The 12,400-nt window shown below is 48.3% G+C and overlaps 1 pseudogene; it reads left to right on the plus strand.

The window, feature by feature from the left end:
• The window catches only part of LOC140898106 (uncharacterized), a 72,104-nt pseudogene that overhangs the window by 4,499 nt on the left and 55,205 nt on the right, over window positions 1-12,400 (plus strand).

Below are 12,400 nucleotides of genomic sequence, written 5' to 3' on the forward strand. Positions count from 1 at the left end.
TCACGTTGCTTAGCTGACGTACAGATGAGAAGCTTTTTATTAATCAGCTTTAGTACTCAGAACAGAATTTGAAGATGAACAAGGCAGAGTGCATGAAGTTACAACAAAAAATGTTAAGACGGGGTTAACCCCCACTTACCAACAAGTGATAAATAAAACCACAAAGGTTTACCAATCAATAGGAAACGTACTCTAGCATGGAGTGGGGGCTTTTACTACAACACTGAATCCTTAGTACAGGGCTGGATCAATTTACCAGTCAAAATTGATGTCCCACTCATGCAGCCTCAGCTGGCGGCACCATGCCAGGCAGCTTTACCCTGCCTGTCCTTGTGATGCTGAGGATGCCTAGAAAGTAGTGGTTACACTAATAAACATGTCTGTGGGCTCTATCGATGTTCCATTTGTACCATGTGCCTGGGGAGGTTACACAAATCAACCTGGCTGTGGAAAAGCAGACTTATACTCAGAGATTCATTAAGTTTGAAAAACTGTGTGCTGAATTAATGGTATTTGAAGCATGCATTTGGATACAGACGCCCCTGAGAAAGTTTATCTATGCCCCGGTTTCACCCGATAAGTAACAAAGAATTAAACATATGTCTGCTCTGGCCCAGCGACAGATCGGTCATTCTAAGTGTTGGGAAGCGTGTCCCTGAGTTCATAGAAGCCTGTACATGATTTAAATGTATATTGTGTTCTGTGTGGCAATAGCCAGCTGTCACAGAGTCACAGGGTCTGGTCTGGTCCCAGCCTGTCATCAGCCCCGTGGGAGTGACCTCTTTAATGTGCCTAACCCAAGGACCCACACAGCTCCACAGAGGCAGGCCTGTGGCCTTCATGACTCCCAGACTGGGCCTTCGGCACCAGCAATCCCTGTCTGTGGCTCCCCACAGAGAATCCAGCCCAGCCAGAGTCCTGCAGGACACAGTGCTCTCAGTGAATATCTGCAGTGACACCAAGTGGCCCATTCAACAGAAGGTGACAATTCCTTAGTTACCTGGCGTATAGAATCTGAAAGTCCTTACGTTAGCACAGTGGGGCAAAGGTTAACACATGGTCTGTGCTAGCTACACCAGTGCAACCAGCCATCATCTGTTTTGGTCTCTGTTTCTCCTCTCTGTGTCATCCCAGGTGAGAGCTCCAGACTCTTTGTAAAAGCCAGGAGTTATCCCAGTATCCTGACACCAGTTTAACCCATTGTTCTTGAGCTGGGGCCTTTGCTCTGCTTCCCTGCTGAGAGGTGGGGGGGGAACTCCTTCCTTTTGGTTTGATTTCTGGATCTGAATGTCCTGGCATTTAAAAAAGGGTCGGTTTCAGTCCATCCTTTAATGTCCCAGTCACTGCACCCCAGTCAGCTACATGATACAACATCTCATGTCTGCTGCTCTGCCACAAAAGCCGCATTTTGAACCCTTTTTCACCCACTGGGTGGCTATGCAGAGTACAGAAGGAAACTGAGGCATGCCCAAGAACCATAACAGTATTGCAGAAAATTCCTGCTTGTCACACCAGCCTCACCCTGGCTGTCTAGGATTAACATTTAGTTAGTAAATGTGACTTGGGGATTTGTTATACTAGCTTAGCATAGAGCTACTTTGCCAGGAAGATGTTTGCGCATACCCCAAGGAGGAGCTGGTAGCCTGTAGGTGGACTGATGGGCACTCACTGCAGCTCAGTCACAGATGACGCTTTCTTAAATTTGGGTAGTTTTATAAATCATTGTTTTACCACTTGGTGAAAGTAGTAGAGGAGCTTCCAGTACACCACGACTGGGATTGCAGAGTATTTATGGTTACACCTTCTGGTGAATTGCCATATAAATAGCCCCATGGTAACCAGTATCAAAGTTACGTTAATGTGAGATATCTCTGTGAAAGGAAGAGGCTTGGCTCTGAATTGTCATTGTCCCAAGGCAAATTTAAACTGAATTGACACGTCAGTGACCAAGCAATTGTTTAAAAGTTGCCTTTTAAGAATGGCTCTTTGTTGAGCTGCCACTCACAGTCCTATAACTTTGGGTTACAAATTTTGACTGGTAAATTGATCCAGCCCTGTACTAAGGATTCAGTGTTGTAGTAAAAGCCCCCACTCCATGCTAGAGTACGTTTCCTATTGATTGGTAAATCTTTGTGGTTTTATTTATTACTTGTTGGTAAGTGGGGGTTAACCCCCATCTTAACATTTTTTGTTGTAACTGCATGCACTCTGCCCTGTTCATCTTCAAATTCTGTTCTGAGTACTAAAGCTGATTAATAAAAAGCTTCTCATCTGTACGTCAGCTAAGCAACGTGAAATCCAATGAATTCCAAACAAATGAAAAACAGTAGGAAGATAAACCAACCTCTCCTGCAGAAGGTGCATCTTTCTCCCTTTGAAGAACTCTGTCAAATTATTAGGCCATCCACCCAGACGGATGAAGCACAACGAGCAGGAGAAAGTATTATCAATACTGGAATGCGATATGTTACCATTATGATTCAGAGCGAACAGTCTATGGCGATAAATAGGCGGTTCTCACCTCTCAGCTCCAGACACCAGTGATGTTCCAGCAGGTTCTCCAAAACAAGAAAGGTAAATTCTACAAAATCCTCATAATGTGCAAAATTCTACTCCAGATTTCTAGTGTCTCCTGCTGCCTCCATCCCTGCAGCAATGTCCAGTAGTGATACAATATACTCAACAAGAAATTCCCTCTGCCCCAGGGGATAATACTCTCAAGTGCGACTGGAGACAAGGATACTGCCTGCAGGAGCATCTTCCAGCAGCCACGGGGTTAACTCAGTAATGCTGAGGGCTCTAGTTATTGCTAAGGAGGGAAAGCTTCTTTCTCTCATCAGTCATTGGGGTCTTGTACATTTCGAAGCCAGGCCCATTAACTACACTAGTTCCATTGTAGTTAGCTTGTTATTTCACTTTTTGAGTATAGGCAATAATCACAAAAATATATTTTAAAAAATCACTTCAGAGTCAAGACACTGTAAATACTTTGAAGCTAATTCTCTGGAATCTAAAATACCCATGTGACTGAAGATGCAACAAAAGCGATACTACCAAGAGATTCCATTTTAAAGTTAATCTGCTGCTTGTATGAACTCATGGTAATGGTGGGCGAAAAGAAGATCACAGTAATTACAGTCACTGAGGTATGAGAGAATCCAATTTGTCTACCTTGAATTGGAATATGATGGAATCACTGAGGTTAGGCCTGGTCTACATCGGAAAGTTTTCACATGTATGTTTTTCTGCTCTATCTGTACCAGTATAGCTACGGTGAAAGGATGCATCTATACTGTTTTGTTTACTGTAGCTTGAGCTAGTTCCTTTATGAATCATTGTGGTCGGAGGAAGGGGATGAGATCAAGCTGTTACTCTTACATTCAGTTTTCCCACAGTGGCTTCAGTTGCTGGAGAACCTCTTCTGTTCATGGCCCCCTAGCACTGATGGGTGGGACAAGACAGTGCTGCAGAGCTGGGGTGAACAGCAGTGACCACAGAACTTCAGGCTGCAGAAGGCTACTTCCCTAGACATCTGGGCGGAGCTCGCCACCAAGCTGCAGTGGTGGAGAACCAACCTGAGAGTCCCCCTCAGCGTGGAGCAGTATGTGGCCATCAGCATCTGGAAGCTCCCAACTCCCGACAACTGCTGTTCAGTAGCTAGACAGTTTGGTGCTGGGAGATAAATTGCCGGGACTGTTGTCATGTAGGTGTACACTGCTATCAGGAGGGAGCTGCAGGGCTAGAACATAACACTTGCCAATGCACAGAAGGCTACTGATGGCCTTGCATAGCTGGGGTTCCCAAATTGTACAGGAGCCCTTGATCAAACCCATCTGACGATCCCACCCCCCTTACACCAGATTAGAGTTTATTGACAAGAATGGGTATTTTTCCATGGTGCTGCGAGGCCTGATTGATTGCCATGGGATGGGGTGGACAGGTCCATGATGCCAGGGTCTTCAGAAATGCACCTCTGTTTTCTGCAAAGAAAAAGAGAACTTCTGCTCCCATGGCCATTATGGGTATTGGTGGTATTGTTCATACATTCCAAGGCCAGAAGGGACCACTGTGATCATGTATAACACAGGCCAGAGACCTGCCCCCAAATACTTCCTACAGCAGAGCTATTAGAAAAACATCCAATCTCAATTTTAAAATGGTCAGGGATGGAGAATACACCATAACCCTTGGAAAATTGTTCCTTTGGTTAATTACTCTCAGTGTTAAAAAATGTACAGTGTTTTGATTCCTCCTGTCGTTCTGGGAGACCCAGCTTATCCTCTGCTTCCCTGGCTTATGAATCATTTTCCTGGAGACAAGGGCGGGAGAAAGGATCTGTTTGACTGTACCTGGAATAGCTGAAGAACAATTGTGGGGAGGGTGGTTGGAAGACTTAAGGAAAGGAGGAGATGCCTCCTGACGTGGCTGAAGGCTGCTGAAAAGTATCTGCCTTATGTGATAAGCACTTGCTCGGTTTACACAACATCTGAGAGAGCCAGGGGGAGATCCTCACCAATGGCTGGGAGGTGAAGATGATGGCACTTTCTGTACCTTATTAACAGCCAGCCACAAGTGGTCAGGGACACGGGGTCAGGGATGGGTTGTGGTAGGAAATGAATGTCCTGTAGCCAAGGAAATGAATGCAGGGTGTTTGTGTAAAGATCTGATTAAGAATTGGTGTTACTGGGGGGAGCTGCACTTCAGTGAAAGTTTTCAGTTGATTTGTACATAACATTTATGGATTTAATGTAACCGTGAAAAGTGACAACCAATGGATGTGTGGCAGAACATGCCCAAAGTGTTGAGCGTACACTCATTGCTGTGCTGATGGGCTCACAACAAATGTGTAAGTGGGACGTGTTCTCCTTGTTTGGGGGTGGAATGGTGTGGGCAGGGCCTGTCATTTGGGGAAACAAAAAGAGGCTCCCAGAATCCTGTGTTCTCCACAAGTTGCAGGACATGGCTGGGTAGGGTGCTGGCAGTGACCATAGCACCACAATGTTCTCCAGCAGAGCTGTTTGCCTCTATCTGAAGGGTATAGTCCAGCATCCTTTCCTGCCTATTCTCTCCTTTGTTCAGGATCTCCCTTGGGAGCCTCTCTTTCTGCTGCAGAGACCTCCCTCTGCTCTTCTGTCTTCTTGGTAGGATACAGTCACAAAGTCTGTGAACATGTCCTCCCTTGCTTTCTTTTTTTTCCTTCAGAAGTGTGCCTGGGTTCTGAGGGGAATCACCACCAGTGCCCTCACTTCCTGTTCCTGTGCCTCAGGGCTCAGTGTACTGAAGAGAGATTGGCTGTATGGTGCAATCACCTCCTGTTTTGTGTCCTAGGCTTGGGTGCCTTCCATGCTCAGCTCCATACTGTTCTGAACCCCATGATAGCGTTTGATGGTGGCGTCCATTTAAAAAATCTGGCCCTGCTGTTCATATAGGGCAGGCCCTGGGAGCATGGGTGCAGGTCCCGTTTTCATCCCTTGTGTTCCCACAGCTCTGCTGAAGCTCCTTTGCCTTGGCACAGTGCTGGGCCATGTCTTGGGACTGACCTGTCTCCTGCAAGGGCTCTGCCAGTTGAGATGAGTAAATAAGGGATTTTTCAGTTTGAAAATTTGACAGAAAGTTTGGTTTTTGGTTGAATGGAATGTTTTTGAAATTTCTGGCAAATTGAAACATCAAAGTGTTTTTGAGCCGCATCAAAATGAAACATTCTGTTTCGACATGACCTGAAAGTTTTCATTTTGGTTTTGACAAAACCTCAGGGAAGACCTGATTAACAAAATGGCTGAGGGGACACAGTGAAGGCAGCCTCCCTTATAACCCTTCAGCAAGTGGTTAGGGACCTCCCCAGATATGTGGTTTCAATTCCCCCCTCTGCCTGATATGGAGCAGAGATCTGAATTTGGGGGTCTCATACTGCAGGAGCGTGCTCTACCCACTGGCTAAGAGAGAGTCTGATGTGAGGCTTTCTCAGTCTCTCCTGCTGAAGCTATTCCCTTTTTATCAATAAGTAAATAGCCATTGGAGCAGGGACTTAAACTGGCATTGGCCGCACCCTTAGGTGAGTGTCCTAACCACTACCCTATAGAATCATTCTGGGCACTTCCCTGTGCCCAAAAGCTAAACAAAAATTGTCAGGCCAGGTTGAAACAAAAAGTTTCAACATTTCTAAAATTTTGATGTTTTGGTTCAGCCAAAACTATTTGAGACTGAGTTGGGGTCAACCAAAACTGCATTATTGGGGTGAGTAAATTGTTTGCATTCCCCCACTAAAATTGCCCAACTGTATCTGCCAGGCATCCATAGATCCTGGCATTCCAGAGACACTCGTTCAGATTCATAGATTCATAGAAGGTTAGGGTTGGAAGGGACCTCAGGAGGTCATCTAGTCCAACCCCCTGCTTGAAGCAGGACCAATCCCCAATTTTTGCCCCAGATCCCTAAATGGCCCCCTCAAGGATTGAACTCACAACCCTGGGTTTAGCAGGCCAATGCTCAAACCACTGAGCTATCACCCCCCCCCCCCCAAATGGGACTGAACATGTCTTCTCCTCAGAGGGCAAGGTTGTGCAGGGCCTGAGACAGGACCATGTGGAAGCATGGGGCATAGCTGCTATCATGGAAAGTTGACTCGGGTGTGTGAACATGGCAATCACAAAGGGGCACACCTGCCTATGTGCTGGCATTTACATAGGAAAGTGACATCCAGCCAAGATGACCCTGGAGCAGTAGAGGGCACATAAATTAAGAGATTGGCTGTTCCAGTGCGATACAATGCAGTATGGAAGAGCAGCTGGAGGACCTCTGGAAGACAAACTGTTAATCAAAAATATGGATGTGTCCATGCAAACCTTAATACTGATATAAATCATTCCAGAATAGAATTATGGCACTTCTAAAGAGTGTTAATTAAATTGGAGAAGTCATTCAATATATAGATTAGATAGGGGTGTATGGGGATAGATAGGTTAGATGGGGGGGGGTATGGGGAGAGAGAGAGAGATTAGATTTGGTGGAAAAATGTGTTTATACAAAAACTAGTTTTATGTAAAATTTTGCCACATAGATCAGGGCTTATTGAGGGGATTCCCCATTTGTCTCCATCCTGTCTGTATCACTCAGTCAAAAGAGGATTCTTCATTACTGCCAGGGCCACATGTTTTCTGCAATTTCTTGGCTGCAGATTAAGCAGCAGAATCCACCCACCGTTAAAGTAATTCTGCTCCAGAATCTAAACTGTCCTTTAAAATAAATTCTGTGGCAAGCTCTTACAACTGCAAAGAACATCTTAAAAATGTGGATTGAGTGTAACTGATGCAGGTGTGTCGGCCTAAATTCACAGACCACTGACACAATAGCACTGAGCACTGGGGACTGTCCCCATCCATGCCAATAATCCCTGATGATGACATTTACATTGTTAACAGCTCATCAGTAACAGCTCATCTCCATTGCTGCTGGATGCAGGGTTAGAGATTTGGCATGGGGGGGTAAAAGAGGATAGGGAGCGAACGGGTTTCTGCCCAGATTGTTGTGGTAGTGTATTGGGGCAGCTGCCCCACACTGGTATGTAAGGGGTTAAAGCAACCCTGGGGAGGCTCTGTGGGCGGTAGACAATAAGGAAATGGCTTGTAGTGCCAGCCAATTAGGAGAAGGTTTATTGGAGGAGCCAATCAGGGCCAGGTTGGCCTATATAAGAAGGGGCTGCTGAGTAGAGTAGAGGCAGTCACTCCCTGGAGTTTGAGGGAGGAAGACTAGTTGCTTAGAGAGCTGGAGTGCTATGGACAGAACAGTGCTTGGTAGGGTTACAGAGTAGGAGGACGCTCCAGGCTGATGGTTGCTAGACTGAGGCCCTGATACAAGGGCAGCAGAGAGGTGCTGGGGCTAGGGGGAAGTGGCCCAGGGAAGGAGATGGTGGAGTTGGAGGAGGGACAGTATGTGGCTGTTGGCTATAGGGTCCCTGGGATGGGGCCTCGAGTAGTAGGTTGGCCTGCCCCCCCCCCCCCCCCCACTGGCTACTGAGGGAAGTGGCCAGTGCATTAACTGTAGTCTGCCACTGAGATGAGTGGCTAGAACAGGGACTGCAGATCGCCAGTGAGGCATGTGGTAGGACTGAGGACTATCTGTCCCCTGGAAGCGGGGAAAGACTTGAGTGGGGAATAGCTGGAGGGCTGCGTCCAGAACAGAACAAAGTGGTCTGGGGAGTGATGTGGGTCCTGAATGCAGAGACAGGAGTGACAATGGGTGAGACACCACCTGAGGAGGGTGCACTGGCAACCCTGAGCTAATTCCTAGGACAGCCAGCAGAAGGCACCGTGGTGATGAGTCAAACCCCACTACAGGTAGAGAACCATATCCTTACACCCCCAAGAGAGTCCTGCCCCCTCTGAACTTGCCCACAAGGGAGATGGAAACAGGAGATGCATTTACAACCCTGTCTCTTTGGTCCCCAAACTGCTTCCTAACCTTTCCCTTGGGGAGATAGTTCCCTGCCCAGAGATCTTGCTGCCAGATCCCCTTCTGGATCTAGCAAGGCTCAGTTCCCTCACCACTGTCTGTTCCGCAGCTGGAGACACAACATGGGCTGGAACGTAAGCAAAACAAAAAGGCTACCCAGCTGTATGTCTCCTTCCCATCAGATGGGAGCAGCACCATCTCCCAGCCCTCCCACTGCCCAGCACCACCTGGGTGGAGAGCAGTGGCCTGGACTTGAATACACCGGCCTGGTGCTTCTGACTCTATACCAACACCCTACTGAAGGGCTCCATTTGATCTCCAAACTGCTCCCTGGGACTGTCCGGAGCTCGCTCTGCTGGCAGCAACATTCACTGGAGCAATGAACCTGTCTGCTCACAGGCAGAACTTTCACAGGAGCTAGCCCCAGGCTAGGGCACCCCTGCAGGAAGTGAGGATGCTGTGTGCACTGAGCGTCTGCTTCCTGGGAGGCTGTTTGGAACATTGCCATCAGCCAGGTTTCACTCCCTGGCAGAGGAAGCTCTTGCAAAGGAGGAAAGAATGGCCTAGTGGCTGTGGGGTTGGACTGGATTCACTGAGGGCAAGTCATGCCTGACCAACCTGATTGCTTTTTATGATGAGATAATTGGCTCTGTGGATATGGGGAAAGCAGTGGATGTGATATACCCTGACTTTAGCAAAGCTTTTGATACAGTCTCCCACAGTATTCTTGCCAGCAAGTTAAAGAAGTATTGACTGGATGAATGGACTATAAGGTGGATAGAAAGCTGGCTAGATTGTTGGGCTCAAGGGGTAGTAATCAACAGCTTGGTGTCTAGTTGGCAGTCGGTATCAAGCAGAGTGCCCCAGGAGTCGGTCCTGGGGCTCGTTTTGTTCAACATCTTTATTAATCTGGATTGCTCCGTCTGCAAGTTTGCAGACAACACTAAGCTGGGGGGAGAGGTAGATACGCTGGAAGGTAGGGATAGGGTCCAGAGTGACCTAAACAAATTAGAGGATTGGGCCAAAAGAAATCGGATGAGGTTTAACAAGGACAAGTGCAGAGTCCTGCACTTAGGATGGAAGAATCCCATGCACCGCTACAGGTTGGGGACTGAGTGGCTAAGCGGCAGTTGTGCAGAAAAGAACCTGGGGATTACAGTGGATGAGAAGCTGGATATGAGTCAACAGTGTGGCCTTGTTGCCAAGAAGGCTAACTGTATATTGGGCTGGATTAGTAGGAACATTGCCAGCAGATCGAGGGAAGTGATTATTCCACAGTGGTTTTGAAGGCCCGGCTTGACAAAGCCCTGGCTGGGATGATTTAGTTGGGGTTGGTCCTGCTTTGAGATGACCTCCTGAGGTCTCTTCCAGCCCTAATCTTCTATGATTCTATGAGCCCCCCGCCAGTCATTGAATGTCTCACCAGCATTCCTTTTGCTTTGTAACTAAATTCACTGATGTGAACAGGCCATCGCTGCGGTGGCATCAGCAGAGCTGGGCGGACTTACATCAGATGGATATCTGGTCATTTGGTTTGTAATCACCACCGCAGGGATGTAAAACAAAGCCATTGTGTCCATTACACCCCAGCTCTAGGGCCAGTTCCCTCTGGCAGCTCCTGGGGCTGTCTCCGCCTCTTTACCAGCCCTCACAGCCCTGCCCATCATTTCTCTGCCACCCACCATGACCGCCTTGGTAGGTCCATGTCCAGCTGTGAGAGCACCCCTTCCCCCCGCTAGTTCCCTGCCTGGCACCCCCATTCTCCTTAGGGGCAGCCTGGACACCCAGCAGTGTCTTCCCCCCCCCCCGACACAGAAGGTGGGGATGAGGAGACTCTAGGAGACACAGGGGGTAACTTTAGGGCTGTGGATTGTTCCCTCGGGGACCACAATATAAATAGCTGCAGGGCTGGTGGGTCCAGGCCATGGTCCCGCAGCAGGAGCAGGTTCCTTTAGGGCTTGGTGAGCCTCTGTCTGGCTCATTTGCCCAGGAGGTTTCTGTTTGTTGAGGCAGGAGGGAAGGAATCAGACCAGGTCCCCCCATGTGCTGTTTCTGTCCCCCGGGGAACCCCAGGGAGGGGACTGCATTCCCAGTGGTCACTAGAGGGCCCTGGCTAGTGCGGGGTGGCAGCGGCTGCTGTTCCTGCTCCTCTCTGCCTCTAACTCTTTGTCCACGCAGGAGATCTGAAATTTTAACTTCCTGGGTTGTGATCTCGGGCTGCTGCCGCCTCCATTGTGAGCCGGGAGCCCAGGCTGAGCTGCTGCCACTCCGCAGCGGGGTGTGTGCAGGGAGAGCCCTTCCATAGCACCCCTCTGTGCCCAGCTGGGGAGACTTTCTCTGGGGGCTGGAGGCAGCCTCATGCTCTGCTGACACCAGCCGCTGAGCCAAGTGGCTCTGCACCAATGGCCCCTCCTCGTCCCAGCTCTTCTCCCGGAGGGGCAGGGGTCTGCGAGTCCCAGAGCTGCTGCCCTCCCTGACTTCCATCCCCGCCCAACGCCCCGCTACCCTGGCCCGATGGAGTCTTCCAGCCTGAGGGGAGAGGGGACAGGAGAGAGACGGGTGTGTGTGTGTCAGGGTTCCCTCCCCACTCTGAACTCTGGGGTACAGATATGGGGACCCACATGAAAGACCCCCTAAGCTTATTTCTACCAGCTTAGGTCAAAAACTTCCCCAAGACGCAAGTTCTTCCTTGTCCTTGGATGGTATCACTGCCACCACCAAGTGAGTTAGACAAAGATTTAGGAAAAGGACCACTTGGAGTTCCTGTTTCCCCAAAATATCCCCCCAAGCCCCTTCACCCCCTTTCCTGGGGAGGCTTGAGAATAATACACCAACCAAATAGGTAAACAAGATGAGCAGAGACCAGACCCTTGGGTTTTTAGGACACTAAAAACCAATTTGGTTCTTAAAATAATTACTTTTTTTCTTTATTATAACATTCCTTTTTGGTGATTGACCAGTGGCTTTCCCTCTCAGACATGTTTCTCAGCAAAAAACTGACAGGATGGAATTCTTGATCTGGTCCTTCCTGCATTAAAACTGCTCCCACACCATGCTCAGATGTATCTGTGGTTACTAGGAAAGGTTTGTCAAAGTCTGGGGCCCTTAGCACATGGTCAGACATGAGTGTTGCTTTAAGCTGGTTAAAGGCCTTTTGACACTCTTCGATCCACTGAACTGCATTTGGCTGTTTCTCTTTGGTTAGGTCTGTCAGTGGAGCAGCAATTTGGCTGTATTGCAGTACAAATTGCCTGTAATATCCAGCCAAACCTAAGAAGGATTGGACCTGTTTCTTTGACTTTGGGACAGGCCACTTTTGGATAGCATCCCCTTTGGCCTGTAGGGGGTTGACAGTTCCTTGACCCACCTGGTGTACAAGGTAAGTTACTCTGTTTAGGCCTATTTGATGCTTTTTAGCCTTAACAGTTAGTCCTGCCTCCCTTATGCGCTCGAAGACTTTTTGTAGATGTTCCAGGTGTTCTGCCCATGAATCAGAAAAGATGGTCACATCATCAAGGTAGGTGACTGCAGATTCTCCCAATCCTGCTAGGAGACAATCTACAAACTTCTGGAAGGTGGCGAGTGCATTTTGCCCCAAAGGGGAACACATTAAATTCATACAGCCCTACGTGGATAATGAAGGCTGACCTTTCCTTGGCAGATTCATCTAGCGGTACCTGCCAATACCCCTTGGTTAAGTCCAAGGTAGAGATGAACTGGGCCCGTCCCAGTTTCTCTAATAGTTCATCTGTGTGTGGCATTGGATAGTTGTCTGGGCAAGTTACAGCATTTAGCTTACAGTAGTCCATGCAAAAGTGTATTTCCCTATCCGGTTTGGAAACTAGAACCACTGGAGATGCCCATGCACTGTTAGAGGGGCGGATTACCCCCATCTTTAGCATGTCCTGGATCTCCCGTTCTATAGCAGTTTTGGCTTGAGGAAACCCCTGGT

Source organism: Lepidochelys kempii, chromosome 14 (assembly GCF_965140265.1).
Source record: "Lepidochelys kempii isolate rLepKem1 chromosome 14, rLepKem1.hap2, whole genome shotgun sequence".
Classification (NCBI taxonomy): domain Eukaryota; kingdom Metazoa; phylum Chordata; order Testudines; family Cheloniidae; genus Lepidochelys; species Lepidochelys kempii.